This window comes from Equus caballus, chromosome 17 (genome assembly GCF_041296265.1).
Source record: "Equus caballus isolate H_3958 breed thoroughbred chromosome 17, TB-T2T, whole genome shotgun sequence".
Lineage (NCBI taxonomy): Eukaryota > Metazoa > Chordata > Mammalia > Perissodactyla > Equidae > Equus > Equus caballus.
Window position 1 is genome coordinate 15,601,135 of NC_091700.1, and position 19,227 is coordinate 15,620,361.

A 19,227-nucleotide genomic window follows, 5' to 3' on the forward strand; every position below is an offset into this window, starting at 1 on the left:
AACCCTCATACACTGCTGGTGAGAATGCAAACTGGTGCAGCCACTATGGAAAACAGTATGGAGATTCCTCAAAAAACTCAAAATACAACTACCATATGACCCAGCCATCCCACTACTGGGTATTTATCCAAAGAGCCTGAAGTCAGCAATCCCAAAAGTCCTGTGCACCCCAATGTTTATTGCAGCACTGTTTACAGTAGTCAAGACGTGGAAGCAACCTAAGTGCCCATCAACAGACGAATGGATAAAGAAGATGTGGTACATATTTACAATGGAATACTACTCAGCTGCAAAACAGAACAAAATCATTCCATTTGCAATAACATGGATGGACCTTGAGAGAATTATGTTAAGTGAAATAAGCCAGCGAGAGAAAGATAATCTGTGTATGACTCCACTCATATGAGGAATTTAAAACTATGGACCAAGAACAGTTTAGCGGATGCCAGGGGAAAGGTGGGGTGGGGGCTGGGCACAAAGGGTGAAGTGGTGCACCTACAACATGACTGACAAACATTAATGTACAATTGAAATTTCACCAGATTGTAACTAATCAATAACTCAATAAAAAAAAAGGGGGGGAAGGCCCCTTAAAAAAAATAAAATAAAAAATAAAGATGAAGACAAACACAAAAAATAACCAAAAAAAAACAAAAGAAGAAAAAGACCCAAATGTGCTGCCTCCAGGAGACCCATCTCAGCTCTAAAGAAAAACATAGGCTCAGAGTGAAGGGGTGGAAGACGATACTCCAACCAAACGACAACCAAAAGAAAGTGAATGTAGCCATAATTCTATCAGACAAAATAGACTTCAAGCCAAAAAAGACAAGAGACAGAGATGGGCATTATATAATGATAAAGGGGATGATCCATCAAGAAGACATAACATTTATTAATATATATGCACCTAACGTAGAAGCACCAAAGTCTATAAAACAACTATTAACAGATCTAAAGGGAGAAACTGACAGCAACACCATAAGAGTAGGGAACTTTAATACCCCACTTACATCAATGGATAGGTCTTCTAGAGAGAAAAATCAACAGAGAAACGTTGACCTTAAATGAAACACTAGACCAGATGAATTGAATAGATACATATATAATATTCAATCCAAAAGCAGCAGGATATACATTTTCTCTCAAGTACACATGAAACATTCTCAAAGATACACTGTTTGTTGGGAAACAAAACAACTCCCAATAAACTTAAGGAGACTGAAAAGATATCAAGCATCTTTTCCAACCACAATGGTATGAAACTAGAAATCAACCACAAGGAGAAAGCTGGAAAAGTCACAAATATGTGGAGCCTAAACAACGTGCTATTCATTAACTATTGGAACAACAAAATTAAAGGAGAAATGGAAAAATATCTGGAGACAAATGAAAAGGAAAATACAGTGTACCAAAATCTATTGGATACAGCAAAAGCAGTACTAAGAGGGAAGTTCCTAGCAACACAGGACTACCTTGAGAAACAGGAAAAATCTCAAATAAACAATCTAACAATACATCCAAAAGAATCAGAAAAGAAGAAAAATGAAGTGCCCAAAGTCAGGAGAACAAAGGAACTACTAGAAATCAGAGCTGAAATAAATGACATGGAGAGTAAAAAGAAAATAGAAAAGATCAGCGAAACTAAGAGCTAGTTCTTTGAAAATATAAACAAAATTGACAAACCTTTAGGTAGAATAAGACAAAAAGAGAGAAGCCTCAAATAAATAAAATCATAAAGAGAAGAAATCACAAACAATATAACAGAAATACAAAGGATTACAACAGTATTCTTTATCAATGTTATAAACTACATTAACAAAATGAAGAATAAAAATCACATGATCATCTCAACAGATGCAGAGAAAGCATTTGAGAAGATTCACCACATATTTATGATAATAACTCTCAATAAAATAATTATAGAAGGAGAGTACCTCAACATAATAAAGGCCATATATGACAAACCAACAGCTAACATTATACTCAATGGTGTAAACTGATAGCTATCCCTCTAAGAGCAGGAACAAGACAAGGATGCCCACGCTCACCCTTCTTAGTCCTAGCCAGAGCAATCAAGTAAGAAAAATAAATAAAACATATTCAAACTGGAAAGGAAGAAGTAAAACTCACTACTTGTGGATGATGAGATTTTACATATAGAAAACGCTAAAGAATCCATCAAAAAACTAAAAACAAACTAGCAGAAATAAAAAATCAAGAATATAATCCTATTTACAATCACAACAAAAAGAATTAAGTGGGTAGGAATAAATTTAACCAATGAGGTGAAAGACCTATACACTGAAGACTATAAGACATTGTTGAAAGAAACTATAGAAGACATAAAGAAATAGAAGGATATTCTGTGCTCATGGATTAGAAGAATTAACATACTGAAAAAGTCCATATTACCTAAAGCCATCTACAGATTCAATGCAATCCCTATCAAAACCCCAATGACATTTTTCACAGAAATAGAAAGAATTCTAAAATTTATTGGAAACAACAAAAGTCCCCAAAGAGCCACAGCACTCCAGAGAAAAAACAGCAAAGCTGGAGGCATCACATTCCCTAATTTCAAAGTATACTACAAAGCTGTATTAATCAAAACAGCACGATACTGGCAGAAAAGCAGACACAGATCAATGGAACAGAATTGATAGCCAAGAAATAAACCCATACATTTAGGAACAGCCAATTTTCAACAAAGGAGCTAAGAACATACAATGGAGAAGGGAAAGTCTCTTCAATAAACACTTTTGGGAAAACGGACAGCCGCACACAAAAGAATGAAAGTAGACCATTATCTTACACCATGCACAAAAATTAACTCAAAATGGATTAAAGACTTGAATGTAACACCTGAAACCATAAAACTCCAAAGAAGAAAACGTAGGCAGTAAGCTCTTTGCTATCATTCTTAGCAGTATCTTTTTGAATATGTCTCCTCAGGAAAGGGAAACAAAAGAAAAAATAAGCTAATGGGACTACATCAAACTAAAAAGCATCTGCATGGCAAAGGAAACATCAATAAAATGAAAAGACAACCTAGCAATTGGAAGAAGATATCTGCAAATCATTTATCCAATAAGCGGTTGCTATCCAAAATATATGAAGAACTAAACAACAAAAGAACAAACTTAGTCAAGAAATGGGCAGAGGATTTCAACAGACATTTTCCCAAAGATATACAGATGGCCAACAGGCACATGAAAAGATGTTCAACATCACTAATTATTAGAGAAATACAAATCAAAACCACAATGAGATATCACCTCATGCCCATCAGAATGGTTATTATTAAAAAGACAAGAAATAAGAAGCGTTGGAGAGGGGCCAGTGCCATGGCCGAGTGGTTAAGTTCGTGTGCGCTACTTCAGCAGCCCAGGATTTTGCCAGTTTGGATCCTGGGCCTGGACACGGCACCACCCATCAAGCCATGCTGAGGTGGCATCCCACACAGCACAGCCAGAAGGACATACGACTAGAATATACAACTATGTACTGGGAGGGTTTTGGGAGAACAAGAAGGAAAAAAAGATAGACAACAGATGTTAGCTCAGGTGCCAATCTTTACAAAGAAAACAGAAGTGTTGGAGAGGATGTGGAGTAAAGGGAGCCCTCATACACTGCTGGTGGGAATGTAAATTGGTGCAGCCACTGTGAAAAACAGTACAGAGATTCCTCAAAAACTAAAAAATAGAATGACTAGGCATGACATCAGCATCACGGCGGAGTGAGCTCTTCCCTTAGACTCTCCTCCCTAAGAAACAATGAAAAGGACATTCATAAACCAACAGAGGACAGGCAAACAACACAAAAAACATCTGAGAGACCCATGCAGCCCTATGTCTGAAGGTGGAGGTGCTGGACCCCCCAGGAGGAAGAAGGAGGAAGTAAGGGGATCTCCTCTCCCTCCCCAGCAATGACCTAGGGCACAGGACCATGCACAGCTCTGAGAAAAGAGGGGCCTGGGGGGAGACTCTGTGGGAATGCCTTTGCTCTCCAAGTTCCCTCACATCCCATAGGAAAGCTCCACAGAGGAGGCTAAGCTATTGTGGGGTTGTCTTCATGAAGCCAGCACGCCAGGACAGACAGCGAGGGCAAAGAGAGAACACCCATGGGATGGCACATGCAAAAGAAGTGCCCCTCCCCCTGCTGGGCTCACAAGCTCAGCCAGTCAGCCAGAGCAAGGGACCCCGTCTAGAGTGCCCGTGCGTACATTAGCAAAGCAGCAGCTACAAGCAGGCAATCGCAGATGGGTCCTGTCAGCATAGATTCCAAAGGACAAGCACAGACACCAGGGATCACAGCAGGCTCAGAATACACAGCTCCTGAACCTCCTCCAGTGGTGGCAGGTGGAATCTGAAACCAGATACTATCTATGTGAAGGCACAAACCAACCCCATCAAATACTATGAAGAAATATATTAATAGTCCAGACCAGAAGGAAAATGAAAAGCACCTAGAAATCAATCCTGAAGGCACACAAATTTACAATGTAAACGACAGAGAATTCAAAATAGCTAACATTAAAAAACTCAACGAGTTACAAGAAAATTCAGATAGTTCAATTAAATCAGGAATAAAATTAATAAACAGAGGGAATACTTCACAAAAGAGATTGACCCTATAAAGAGAAACCAATCAGAAATGTTGGAGATGAAAAACACAATGAGATAAAGAAAAATCTGGATACCCTGAATTACAGAGCTGACATTATGGAAGACGGAATTAGCAATCTGGAGGACCGAAATATAGAAAGGCTTCAGATGGAGGAGGAGAGAGAATTAAGACTAAAAAGAAACGAAGAAATTCTCTGAGAAATATCTGATTCAATCAGGAAATGCAACATAAAAACTATGGGTATTATAGAGGGAGAAGGGAGGGAGAAAGGAGCAGAAAGTCTGTTCAAACCTGGGAAAGGAGCTGGAATTACAAGTAAAAGACGCTAACAGAACTTCTGATTACATCAATGTAAAAAGACCTACTCCAAGGCATAGAGTAGTAAAACTGGCAAAAGTCAGTGACAAAGAAGAAATATTTTTAAAGGCAGCAAGGCAGAAGAAAATAAGTTACAAAGACCATATCAAACTTTCAGGAGATTTCTCAGCAGAATCTTTACAGGATATGAGAAGGAAGAATGAGATATTCAAAATTCTGAAAGACAAAAACCTTCAGCCGAGAATACTCTATCCAGGGAAAAATATCCTACAGATATGGTGGAGAAATAAAAACTTTCCCACATAAACAAAAGCTGAGGTAGTTCATCGCCACAAGACACCCCAAACAGGAAATGCTCAAGAAGACCTTCATACCTGAAAAAGAAAAAAAAGAGTTCACAAAGCCTTGAGCAAGGAGATAAATAGGCAGCCAAAGTCAGAAAATTGCAGCTCTCTACCAGAACAGGTTAGCAAAAACTTAATTATGACATTAAAGATAAAGGGAAGGAAAACATCAAAAATAACTATAATCTTGTGATTTTAACCACAAAATCACAACACAAAACAGAATATGTTATGACCAACAAATCAGAGGAAGAGGAAAGGGATGGAACTGGCTTAGGCCAAGGAAATAAGAGGCTATCAGAAAATGGTATATCTCATCTACGAGATTTTTTATACAAACCTGATGGTAACCACTAAACAAATAATCAGAACAGAGACACAAATGATACAAAAAAAAAGAAAACTGAGGGGCTGTCCCAGTGGCATAATGGTTAAGTTTGCATGCTCTGCTTCAGCCACCCAGGGTTTGCAGCTTCAGGTCCCAGGCACAGACCTATGCATCTCTCATCAAGCCCTGCTGTGCTGGCATCCCACATACAAAAAACAGAGGAAGATTGACACAGATGTTAGCTCAGCAACAATCTTCCTCAAGCTAAAAGAGAGGAAGATTGCTTACAGATGTTAGCTCAGGGCCAGTCTTCCTCACACACAAAAAAGAGAAAACTGAGAAAACCATCATAGTGAACTACCAAACTGAACTGGCAGTCCAAAATACACAAGATGAGAAACAAGGGAAATACAGAACTGGAAAACAAGTGATAAAATGGCAGCATTAAGCCCTTATATATAAATAATCACTCTAAATGTAAACGGATTGAATTCTCCAATCAAAAGACAGAGTGGTGGGATGGATTGAAAAACAAGACTCATCAATATGCTGCCTCCAGGAAACACTCTTAGCTCTAAAGAAAAACACAGGCTCAGAGTGAAGGGACAGAAGATGATACTCTAAGCTAATGGCAAACAAAAGAAAGCAGTTATTGCAATACTTATATCAGACACAGTAGACCTCAAGATAAAAAAGGCAATGAGAGACAAAGAGGGGCAGTATATAATGATAAAAGGGACACTCCAACAAGAAGACATAACACTTATAAATATACGTGTACCCAACAAAGGAGTACCAAAGTACATAAAGCAACTATTAACAGACCTAAAAAGAGATATTAACAACAACATAATAATACTAGGGGGCCCCAACACTCTACTTACATCGATGGATAGATCATCCAGACAGAAAGTTAACAAGGAAATAGTGGAATTAAATGAAAAACTAGACGAGATGGACTTAATAGATATATATGGAACATTCTATCCAAAAATAGCAGAATACACATTCTTCCCAAGTGCACATGGAGCATTCAAAGGACAGACCATATGCTTTGAAACAAGACAGGCCTCAATAAATTTAAGAAGATTGAAATCACATCAAGCACCTTTTCTGACCAAAATGCTATGAGACTAGAAATCAGCTACAGGAAAAAAGCTGGGAAAGTGACAAATATGTGGAGACTACACAACATGCTACTGAACAACCAATGGATCACTGAAGAAATTAAAAGAGAAATCAAAAAATATCTGGAGACAAATGAAAATGAAAATACACCACACCAACTCATATGGGATGCAGAAAAAGTGGTCCTATGAGGGAAATTCCTAGCAATACAGGCCCAGCTTAAAAAACAAGAAAGATCTCAAATAAGCAATCTTAAAATACAGTTAGAAAATGAAGAACCAACAAAGCCCAAAGTCAGCCGAAGGAGGGAAATAATAAAAATCAGAGCAGAAATAAATGAAATTGAAACCAAAAAAGAAAAAAGAATAGTAGAAAAGATCAGTGAAACAAAGAACTGGTTCTCTGAGAACATATGCAAAATTGACAAACCCTTAGCCTGACTCTCTAAGAAAAAAAGAGAGAAGGCTCAAATAAATAAAATTAGAAATGAAAGAGGAGAAATTACAACACATACCACAGAAATATAAAGGATTATAAGAGAATACAATGAAAAACTATATAGCAACCAACTGGACAATCTAGAAGAAACAGATAAATTCTAAGACTCATACAACTTCCCAAAACTGAATCAAGAAGAAACAGAGAATCTGAATAGCCCAATCACAAGTAAAGAGATTGAAACAGGTAGCTTAGTGGGAAACTACTTACCCTGACAAAGTTACCCACTCAAAGCTAACAGCCAACATCACAATTAATAGTAAAACATGGTATATTTTTCCTCAAGACTGACTTGATTTCTACTATTTCTACTTCTCCTTTTCCTTTAATGCATGGATCCTGCTAAACCTTATAAATCCATTACAATATAAAGTGGGGAATGAATAAAGAGCTCACCTGAGGGATGTGCACTTTCTGTGGCTCCTGGGCGAGTACAGAGGACTGTGGTTCAGCTGAGGGGACAGAAAGAAGACAGGGGTCCTGAGATTTAGCTGTCTTACAGCTCTTAGATTCACCTCCTCAAATCTCAGCACCCCAGTTGGGGATCATCCTCCCCATAGGCACAGGGCCCTCTGGGCCTTGAAAAGGCACAAGAAGGATCATGGACAGGCAGCAACACCTGTCTTTGTGTGATTCTGAAATGACCACGGAGCTGAAATCTGCAGTTTTTTGCTGAGTGAACATAAACTTTACTCGATTGATTTAACAATAACGCATGCGTCCTTCTGAATAACAGAAAGAAATAAAAACAACCGATTAGTTGAATTAAAGTACGCCAAACGACAAGACACTATTCCTTCATTAAAGTTAACTTAGCAGAAAAATACTCAGTATGCATCATTTACCTATTTTTCTCAGTAATATTATTTAACCCCTGGTATACACAATCCACGGAAAGCCTAGTAAAAGAGATGGGAGGATTCAAGACAGGAATTTTTAATTGTTCATTTCAGCTGGGAAGTATTTCTCAAAAGGCCCTTTTGATAGATGCTTTTGGTAACTTACCTGTGAGAGAGTGAACTGTCACAAACTGCGTTTCCCTGGACAAGTCACTGAAATTTTCAGGCCCAATGTCTTTAAATCTTTCAAAAGAGTTAGAAGTAGGTGACCTCGGAAAACTCTTCACAGATCATCATTCTTGGATCCTGTGACATCAGGATAATGTCACTAATGTCACATGTGGTGGTGGACATGTGTGACAGCAGCGCATCTGTAAATAGCGGGGGCCATTTAAGGGGACTGGAGACAGAACTTCCTTCCTCTGCCTGGTTGTCCCTTACCCCCAGACCTTGCCCTCACGGCTCTCCAACAAAGCAGCCTTTCCTGAGCAGCCTGCCCCTGGGCCACCCCAGCTCATCTGTACTTCCCAGGGACGGCCCAAATGCCCCACTGTCACACAGTGTGGTGGCTCCTGAAGGTGGCATCATCATCAAGTCTGGCTCATTCTGGGCAGGGGGATCAAGACCTGCTTCTGATCTTGCAAATCTAGCATCTGCTCCTTTCTGGGCTCTTGTCTCTGCTCTGAAGCTCTGGAGAGAGGTCTAAGGTCAGAGGGGCGCTCTCTTCCAGGTAAGACTCCCTCACAGAGGCCCCCTGCTTCCTGCCTCACAAGGGCTGGTTTGTTTCAAGGCAACTGGGACATGGATCTGAGAAATAAATTCATTTTAGGGGCAAAAAGCCTGACTCTTGGAATTCATTATAACGTTAGACTTCAAGGACAGAAAGCCTGACAATGCAGAGGGGGCCAGGCACCTCTGTCTGACCCAAGGGACCTGAAGAGACACTAGAGATCCCAGGATACATGTGACACACGGTGGGATTCCATCCACATCCTTTCCCTTACATCCCTGGGGACGCAGGGACAGGCCATGTTCCTAAATGCTGTGAAGGCTGTAATGCCAGTCTTGGGCAGGTGTGACATCAGACAAAGCCTGAGACTGAAGAGAAGCACACCTGCCCTCGAATCCAAATTCCCTGGCTGGGAGCTCCTCACTCGAGCACATCGGGCCACCGACCCGAGCCTCGGTTTCTGGTGAAGTGGTTGTCAGGGTACATTAAACTATCCAGTAAAAAAAACAAAGCATCCTCTAACTATAACAGCAGCTGTCACTTACTTAAGGCTTCCTACCTGGCACTTGTCTAAAATAGTGATCTATGTTTCCAAACGCCGCCGTGAAACAATCATTATTAATATTTATAGATGAGAACCCTGACTCTCGCCCCGGTTCCTTCTGTCGCCCCTGCTTACAGGTGACAGAGCTGGCACTGACCGGGCCTGTAGTGCTCCAGAGCTCGGGCTCCACCGCAGACCAACGGTCACCATCCGCCTGATAAACGCACTCGTCCCTCCCGCACCCACCGCCGCCGACACGGGCTTCTCTCCGGTCGGGCTGCAGGCGGGCTGGTCACACGATCCTCGGGCACCCCAGACCGCCCCGAACATCTGCGCCCCGGGAGCCCGAGGGCCGGGGTCTCCCCCATTGGCCTTACCCGCTCTGACGGCCCGCCCGGGTTTATACACCGCCGCGGGGGGCGACGAGGTCCCAGACACTTTCTGCTCCCATCCCCAAGCACAGGCACACCCTTCCCAGCTAGTCCCTCGCCCTCGGTGCGCACCCTGCATTTTCCGAGCACACCCCAAAGTTCCCCAACGGTTCTCTGGAGTCCTGAGAAGACAAACGAGGCGGCTACGGCTGCACCTGCGCAGAAGGAGCGTGGCGTCCCCTTCCCAGAGTCCAGGCGGTGAACCTCACCTATTTAAAACTACATTTCCCATAGGCCTCCGCGTGTACATTTCAAGTCACTCTTGGCCTTTCTGCGAAAGCGGGAGGATGGTGTTCTTAAATCTCTCCTGCCCAGGGTCCTCCGAGCCTGAAGAGGTTAAGGGTTAAGCCTGAACTCTGCTGTCAAATGCAAAGGGTACTCCGCTATTGGCTCCCGATTAAAATAGCATTTTTTTTCATAAGTCATTTGGAGGTAATTGGGGAAATTTGAATACGGATTGGATATGGAAAATATTAAAATATTACTTAGATGGTGTGAAAAAAATTTGGAGTTAGGTAGGAAAATTGACTTTGTAAAAAGAAAAAGACATGATGACTGAAGTAGTTAAATTATATAGCTGCAAAATTATAATTTTACAATTTTTCAACCTGGGACCTCCACCCTGTTCCTTTACAGCCGCCGGACCCACCAACCCCTGAGCCCCATCCTGGCGCGCCTGGGGCCCAGTGTGCAGATTCTACTGAGGGTCTGCACAGGTGCTCCATGTCACCACAAAAGATGGCTGCACATGAGAAACACTCTAAGAGTTTTAAAAAACATTTGTCAGTATCCCATTAGAGGAAATACATATTTCATTGCTTTGAAATGCAACATGGGCTGCTCCTGAGTCCACAGGGAGTATACTCATATTGATTAATTTGAGCCTATCCAAACATAATTCATCCTTCCTAATCTAATATGGTAAGGATCCACCCCCTTATGTGCTACCTAGTTTCTGCTTTATTGGGCAAGATCTTGAGTTCCTTTTGTGTTTTTGGTTTTTTAATTTCTGGATTTCTTGCAATTTTACTCTGAACATAGCTGGTTTTTTATTCCCATTATGGGCCTGGAGCCAGTAAGGAAGTTTGGACAGGGCCTGAGGATAGTGTGTATCTCCTTCAGGGGTAACTTATACTAGGATCACCCCTTAGGATTTGGAGAGAGAGAGAGAAGTGAGACAGACACTGTCAGAATTCAGTTACTCTTCACTTCTTTTTCTAAGCTCCTCAAAGCAGTGACTTTTAGTATACCTTAAAGGCCTTAAAATTGCAGAGAGTGTGGCAGGTACAACAAACTTGAACTGTCTAATAAGCCTCAAAGCTGTGCAGAGGCAAGTGTACACCTGCCAGGCAAAGTGCACAGAGTATAGAATATCTGTTCTGACCAAGTAGTAGTATATGTTTGACCATATCCTTCTCCTCTGATAATAACTTTGGGCTTCCTAGATGCTCGGTAAATCCATGTAAGTGAAGGAATACAATTTATTCACCTTAATCTTGACCTCACACTGAGTCCATTCTAGCAGTAATTGGGGGAGGTGTACTTACCTGGCATTCACCCTCATATGGGTAGTGATCATTTTATAAAATATTGAGGAACTTAATGTCCCTCTTGAAGATATTCTTGTATTCAAGCCTTATCTGAGTGAGTAATTGAGGCAATCTATTGAGAGCCCCAGTATATTGGATCACTTTTCAAAGTGTTCAGACACCTCCATCTGGGAACTGTTTCTCTCTATGCCTGTCAATATTAGATTAGTTTTATCTTTTTAGGGTTTCATGCAAAAGGAATCATACAGTGTATTTTTGTGTGGCTTTTTTTTCACTCAGGATAATGATTTTGAGATTCATCCTATAGTTGAAATACCAGCAATGAAGGAACAGCCTCACACAGGGAGAGACAACTGCTTATGAAATCAAGGGAGACTCATTGTGCCCAATGAGTTCAGCTATATCTGAATCCAAATACATGTAATCATTCCAATTTCCAGGTTCCTAGACTTTCCCAGTAAATGTCCCAAATCTCATCTAATACACCTCCTCAAATTGTGGATCTAATAGCTATTGTAATTTTTTGAAGAAATAATGTCCAAAACTTCCCAAAGTTGATGAAACAATGTTAATTTACACATCCAAGAAGCTTACTGAACTCCAAGTAGGATAAATACAAAGATATAGTTTTACCTAGACACATCATAGTCAAACTGTTGGAAGCCACACACAAAGAGAAAACCTTAAAAGAAGAAAGAGAAAAACAACTGAACATGTACAGGAGAGCATCAACATAAATAATATCTAATTGCTCATCAGAGAAGATAGACCCTAGAAGGCAGAGAAATGGCATATTCAAAATACTGAAAGAAAAAATGGTAACGAAGAAATTTTTTATCCAGCAAGACTATCCACTAATTATAAAGGTGAAATAAGGACATTCTTAAATTTAAAAAGACTGGAAGAATTTCTTGATATCAGAACTGAATTGTGAGAAATACTAAAGGAAATTCTTTGGGCTGGAAGAAAATGACATCAGACAGTACCTCGAATCAGCTGGAAGAAATTAAGAGAGCCTTAAGTAATAAATTTCTGGGTTTAAAAAAAAAGAAGCTATAAATATATTTTCTCATTTCTTCTGTTAAATTCTTTAAAAGACATGAGATTGTACAAAGAAATAATTGTAACATTGTAGTATTGGTTTGGTAACATATCTAGATATAATATATATAAAAATAATAGCACAAGAGGGGAAAGTAATAGAGTTATATTGGAGGAAACATTCTATATTTCATAGGAATTAAGTTAATATTCGTTTGAAATAGACCATAGTCAGTTAAAATGCATATTGGAATCCCTAGCACAGACACTAGGAAAATAGCTCAAAAACAGTAAAAAATATTCAATAGAGGAATTAAAATGATATACTGAAAGATTTATTTAGCACAAAAGAAGTTAATAAAGGAAGGACAAAGAACAAAAAAGCCTGAAGACATAGAAAACAAATAGCAAAATGGCAAATGTAACTCTGATCCTATCAATAACTGCACTAAATGTGAATGGTCTAAAAATCAATAAGAAGACAGAGATTGGGAAATTGAATAATAAAGCAAGATCCAACTACATGTGATCTACAAAAGACACATCTTAGATTCAAAGACAAACAGAAGTTGAAACCAGAAGGATGGAAAAGACACATCATACAAATAGTTACCAAAAGATTGCTAGAGGGTTGTATTAATACTGGACAATGCAGACTTTAAAACAAGACATATTATTAGAAGCAAAGAGGGACATATCCAAATGACAAAATGTCAATACATCAGAAAGATATAAAAATTATCAATGCTTACAAATCTAACAACAGAGCTTCAAGATACGTGAAGTAAAATTTGACAGAAATGAAAGGAGAAAGAGACAATTCAACAACAATACTTGGAAATTTCAACTGCCTCCTGTCCATAATGGATTAAAAAGAGGAAAGACAATCAGCAAGGTTATAAAAGACTTGAACAGCACTATCAACCAAATTAAATTAAGTGACGTGTATAGATCACTGCACTCAATGACTACAAAACACACATTCTTTTCAATAGCACATGGAACATGCTCCAGGATAGACCGTGTACTCAGCCATAAAATAAACTCAACAGATTTAGCAAGAATGAAATAATATAAAATATGTTCTCCAACCACAATGGAATGTGAGCTATCAAGAATGGAATATATTTGGGATATCCACAAACATTTGGAACTTAAATGACATCCATCTGAATAACACATGAGTCTGAAGTGAATGAAAATTTAAAAAATAGAATATCAAAGTCTATGGGATGTGCCTAAAGCAGTACTTAGAGAGAAATTTATAGTATTAAACACCTATAGTGGAAGAGAGGAAAGTCTCAAATCAATAATTTAAGTTCCCACCCTAAGAAAGGAAAGAAAGGAAAATAAACCAAACTGAAAACAAGAAAAAGAAAGGAAATACAAAAGATTAGAACACATGTCTGTGAAATACAAAACACAAAAATCAATAAAACCAGAAATTGGCTGTTTACCAGATAAAGTTGACTATCCCTTAGCTAGCATCCCCAAGGAAGAGAGAAGATAGAATTTACCAATATCAGAAATTATAAAGGGCCACCCACAGAGAAATTAAAGGATTATAAGAGAATATTATGAACAACTTTATGCCACAAATTAGACAACTTATAAGATATTGGCAAATTCTTAGATCCAAATTTCCAAAACTGACTGAAAGAGAAATAGAAAATCTCCATAGATCTGTAACAAACAAGAAAATTAAATTAGTAATTAAAACCCTTTCAGGGAAGAAAAGCCCAGATTCGGATGACTCAACTGGTGAATTCCATTGACTATTAATGGAGCAAACAATCCCAATCTCCCACCATCTATTTCAGAAAATATCGAAGGAGAGAGCTGGTCTCACATCATTCTATTGGCCAGAGTTACCTTGATTTCAATGGCAAGTGAAGACATCACATGCAAAGACAAGACCACTATCCCTCATGAATATAAATGAAAAATCCTTAACGATGTGTTAGTGAGTGATGTCACCAAGATGGGGGAGTAGGAGATGTTAGCCTCTGTCCTCCCAGAAAGATCAACAATTAGACTGCTACCTACCCATGATCAAAAAGAGTTCTGGGAGAGCTCTAAAGCCCCCTTAAGAAACTTTAGCAACATAGCAGAACAAAAAATGTGAGAATAACCACACATAAAGAGAAAGAAGAACAGCTTCATTTTGCCTGCATCACCCCATCCTTTAAGGTGGCATTACTCAGTGCTAAGAGGGAACTCCTCAGCTAGAAAGAGCTCTCCTTTCAGGGAAAGAGAGAGCAGAGTGAACGACCAGTGTCCCAGCCTTTCAGGGCACACATGAAGTACCCACTTTGGTTTCCCCCCACCCAGAGACTGGCAAAGCAGAGAGATATAGAGATGGCTAGGGACAGGGAAGAAGAGCAGGGTTTACCAATATCGGGCACACAGCGGTAAAGACCACAGCTGTGTGACCTGTTCTATAGATAACCTCAACGTGGAAGGGCAAGGGGAACAGTGCACTAAGAGAGATACACAGCTCTGTGGGAGCAGGGGAGGAGCAGTCTCTGAACACGTTCCAGGAAAGGGGTCACCTTCCATGCCAAGATGAACTTTGCATGAATAAAGATTTAAGTGAGGACAGACTGAGAAGAGTGAAGAGGGGAATGGGGTGTCGACCAAATTTCATCCACCTGCAATTTTACCTACTCAAATTTTATCTACCACGGCAAGAAGTTAGTATCTAATATTTTAAAATTACTTTTAAATACAAGTATTCGTAGTAGTTATATAAATGGAGGTAAACACAAGAACAGCTATGATAGAAATGGCTCAAGTGGTTTCCATGGGGAATGGAACTGGGGGGATAGAAAGGACTGCGGTTGTGAGGTTGGGGAGGGCCTGTCACAGTTCTTTATAAAGCCTTCAGTACTATTTGATTTTAAAGGCACAAGTATGGATTCCTTAGATAAATATTAATTTTTAAGTGAGCTTTAAAGAATGAGTAAGGTTTCTACAAGGAGAAACTTGTAGTTTCTCAGTTTACTTTTCCTGCCACTCTAGAGCCTATGACCACAGCGTGTGGGAAAGCCCTGGCCCCGGCTTCAGAGTGGCTGTGGCTTCACGGGAACATGGATGATCTGTCCCTGTGGTACCACAGCATCACGTCTGCCTGCGATCCTGCTCTAAACCAGCAGCCTCTGTTACTGCCAGAATCCGAGCATCATCCCCCCTGGCAGTTCTTCATGCCAGGCCCCACCCCCTGGACCAGACTCCTGAAATGCTGAAATGGACCTGAATCCCTACTTTCTCCATCCCTAGTTCAGCCTCCCCTTTTTATACGTGGCCCACGTCAGCCTCTGGACAGCATCCACGATGCACTGATGGTCTCCCACCAGAACTCATTTGTACATTTCTGCCTGTTCCTCCTTCACCCGCTCTCTTCCTGCAGAGTGGCTTGGCTGCTCCTTGGAGCTCCTGCAGGATCGATGTATCAGTTAGAGCAGCTCTAAGGAAACATCTGGTGAGGGGGAAACAGGACTCACTCGAGGCAATTACCAGACGTAGGAGGTACTGCCGATTTCCACAACCAAATAATGCACTGCACCAAGCTCCAAGGTAGGAAAGGGCAGAGATCCTAGAGCCAGGCTGCTGACGTTGGAATCCCTATAACACCACTTACTAGCTGTGTGATTTGGGGCTCTTGATTGAACCTCTCTCTGTCTCAATTTTCTAATCTGTAAAATGGGGCTACTAATGGATCATGGAGGATCCAAGCCGAAGATACTGAAATTGGTTAAGAGGTTCTTGCATTAATCCAGACAAAAAACAATAAGGGTCTGAACTGAGGCAGTGACAGGGAGGATGAAGCTGATGAGACCGAATTAGAAAGTTATATCGGAGGCTGAATGGCACAATTTGGTACCAAGTGACCATGGGGGATCAGGCACGAGAAGAAGGGGACAGGTAGGAGGAGAGAGAAACCATTTAAGTGTAGCTCCTAATTTTTTTATGAGGGTAGCTGAATAAATGTGGATGCTATTAACATTGACAGTTCACAAGAGAGACTCATATTTGCTGTGTGTGTGGCAGGGAGGGGCATATTCCAGAGAGTTCTGTTGTAATGATGACATATCTCCTTTCATTTTCATCACCACAGTGTGGTTCCGATCCTCAGATGACGAAAGTGTGTCTGCAGCCTGAAATTTGTTACCTCACTTAATCCTCACACGAGCCCCATGAGGTAAACGTGCTGCTATTATCTCTGTGACGTAACAGGGTACTTGAGTCTCAGAGAGGTAAAGTAACTTGCCTAAGATCACACAGCACCTTGGCTGGGATTTAAATCCAAGAGGATTGGACTCCTTGAGCCATCAGCCTTCCAGTATTGCACACTGCCTCTCAAATACACTCTTCCAGAGAGGCGTCCTAGATATTTTCATCTGTGCAGTCCTCCTGCATGAAATAGTTCAGATTCTTCTACCTAATTTTCATTTGAAACTCTCCTTGTATACTCTAGAATTTGTCCCAGCTAGTGAAAAGGTGTTTTACCATATTAGATATTTGTCACAGCTGCTCTATAAACCTGCATGTGTGCACTGTGTTGGCACGGTGTGGTTTCTGGGTCTAATTACAGTGTTGAAAGCTATGACATGCACAGATAGATATGTATATAGAGATTAGGAACACAGAGCAGTTCCCCTTTCACATAAAAGTGCACGTGCTGTAGAGGAAGAATAGCATATTTTTAACTCTTGAGCACTATTTGCTTAGCTGATAGGTAAGTGAAATGAGGGGGTGTTAGAAAGCTGTGAATAATGTTCAATATGAATATTATAGGTTACCTGGGAAAAAGGGGTTTTACAGTATAAAATGATACTGCCAAAATCCAGCAAAAGGCTTAAAAGTCCAAACCACTCTAAACATTGATTTGACTCAATCGTGCAAGTTAGAACATTACATTTCCCCAGAAAGAAGTCATTCCTGAGAAAAACTGTGCAAATGAAATGTAAGAAGGAGAGAGAAGAAAAAGTAAGATTGCAGATCCACAATGAACAGCGTCCACTTTCATCTTTTGGGAAATTTATTTCTACTCCTCAAAAAAAGAGAGCCACAAATAATGGTTTTCCCAATGAAACCACCCCAGCTGGATCATGCTAAAAAGCTTTCAGGAGGGAAGCAGTAAGTAAATTCAACTGTTCAGAGGCATTTGGATGTCATCCTAAAGCAGCAGCCCCAGTAATCGCTGCGCCATCAACAACTAAAAGGATCCAGACTATTAGATGTGGCCAACAGAGAAATAATGGATGCTAAAGAGGTCGGAAACAGAAATGATGGCATTCACCTACTACATAGCTTCAAAGCGGATGAGGGGAAAATGGAGGCTCCATTTTCTAACTACTGAACTATTAAAACACACACACACACACAGACTGATAAATGCCAGTATCAGTTTTATCACGTAGGTGGTTAAACAGTCACTTTCTTCTTCAATATTTTGAAATATACAAGGACTTTGGTCTTCTACTAATTTCAGAGTTGAAGAGGCAGGACGGCTTCCTTCTCTGCCAACGTGCAGACTGGGAAGATTTGATGCTGGGGCACCAAAGGTCCCAGAACCTTGGAGGCAGGATGCTGGAACATAAGGCAGGCAGGGACGCACAAAATGTCTATCCGTGAGGGCTGGCCCCGTGGCCGAGTGGTTAAGTTCGCGCACTCCGCTGCAGGCGGCCCAGTGTTTCGTTAGTTCGAATCCTGGGCGCAGACATGGCACTGCTCATCAGACCATGCTGAGGCAGCGTCCCACATGCCACAACTAGAAGAACCCACCACGAAGAATACACAACTATGTACCGGGGGGCTTTGGGGAGAAAAAGGAAAAAATAAAATCTTTAAAAAATAAAAAATCTCTACTTTAAAAAAAAAAAAAATGTCTATCCGTGAGCTTAAAGAATTTTTGGATAAGAACCAGTTCTGCTTCTCCAGCCAAGCTTTCGCTACTTGCCAAGAACATTATGCTTCGGTAGCCCAGTGATTCTTGCAGTAAGGACCCACGAAGTCTGCTTACATCAGAATCAGCGGCATCCCTTGTTGAAATGCAGACGCCCAGGCCCCAACCTACTGAAGCAGAATCTCTTGAGGTGGGGCAAGGATTCTCATGCCACTGTCCTTGAGACTTAGCAAGGTAATTAATGTGACCAGATGTCGTGGTTTGACTGGGACAATCCGAAATTCCAAGATCTTCGAAGTATTATGATATAGACTAGGGGTCCACAAACTACAGCCCATGGACCGAATTTGGCTGCCATTTGTTTTTGTAAATGGGTTTTAATTGGAACACAGTCATGTTCGTTCATTTTTGTCTTTGGCTGTTTTGACCCTACAACAGCAAAGGTGGATAGTTGCCACAGAGACTGTATGGCAGGCAAAGTCTAAAATATTTACTATCTGGCACTTTACAAAAAAACCTGGTTCACTCCCAATGTAGACCAAAGGTTTTCAACCATTTCTGCACATCAAAATCATGTAGGGATTTTTATAACACCACTTCCCCAGACCTAGTCCCAGAGTTTCTGAATCAATTGGCCTGGGGTAGGACTGGATATAGCTATCATTTAAAAGCCTGTTCAGGTGATTTTAATGTGTGGCCAGGAAGAGGCCAATTGCTCTAAGGGAGACTGCACATACTTTGGAACCAGGCTGAAAAGACTCTGCTCCATAATCCCTCCCTTCATAATCCGGCTGAGTGTCCTTGGGCAGCCCATGTAACTTGCATGAGTCTCAACTGCTTTATCTGTAAAACAGAGCTACCAATAGTCACTTTGTTGGGCGAGGTATTAGGAAGATGAGAGACAATATACACACACCTCCCAAGACAGGGCTTAGCATCCTG

The 19,227-nt window shown here is 40.6% G+C and overlaps 1 long non-coding RNA gene across 23 annotated transcripts in view; it reads right to left on the reverse strand.

Moving 5' to 3' along the window:
- Window positions 1-10,008, reverse strand: part of LOC138918318 (uncharacterized) — a 64,481-nt gene extending 54,473 nt beyond the window's left edge. For 6 of the 23 annotated variants that reach the window (XR_011427527.1, XR_011427526.1, XR_011427536.1 and 3 more), the window contains exons 1-3: window positions 9,859-10,007; window positions 8,248-8,452; window positions 7,639-7,694 (exon numbers count right to left, since the gene is read on the reverse strand). This is a non-coding gene — a long non-coding RNA (uncharacterized lncRNA). Of the gene's footprint in view, window positions 1-7,638; window positions 7,695-8,247; window positions 8,453-9,732 lie in introns of all 23 variants that reach the window. The other 17 variants (XR_011427531.1, XR_011427530.1, XR_011427539.1 and 14 more) reach the window with 9 other exon arrangements.
- Between the last annotated feature and the right edge of the window lie 9,219 nt (window positions 10,009-19,227).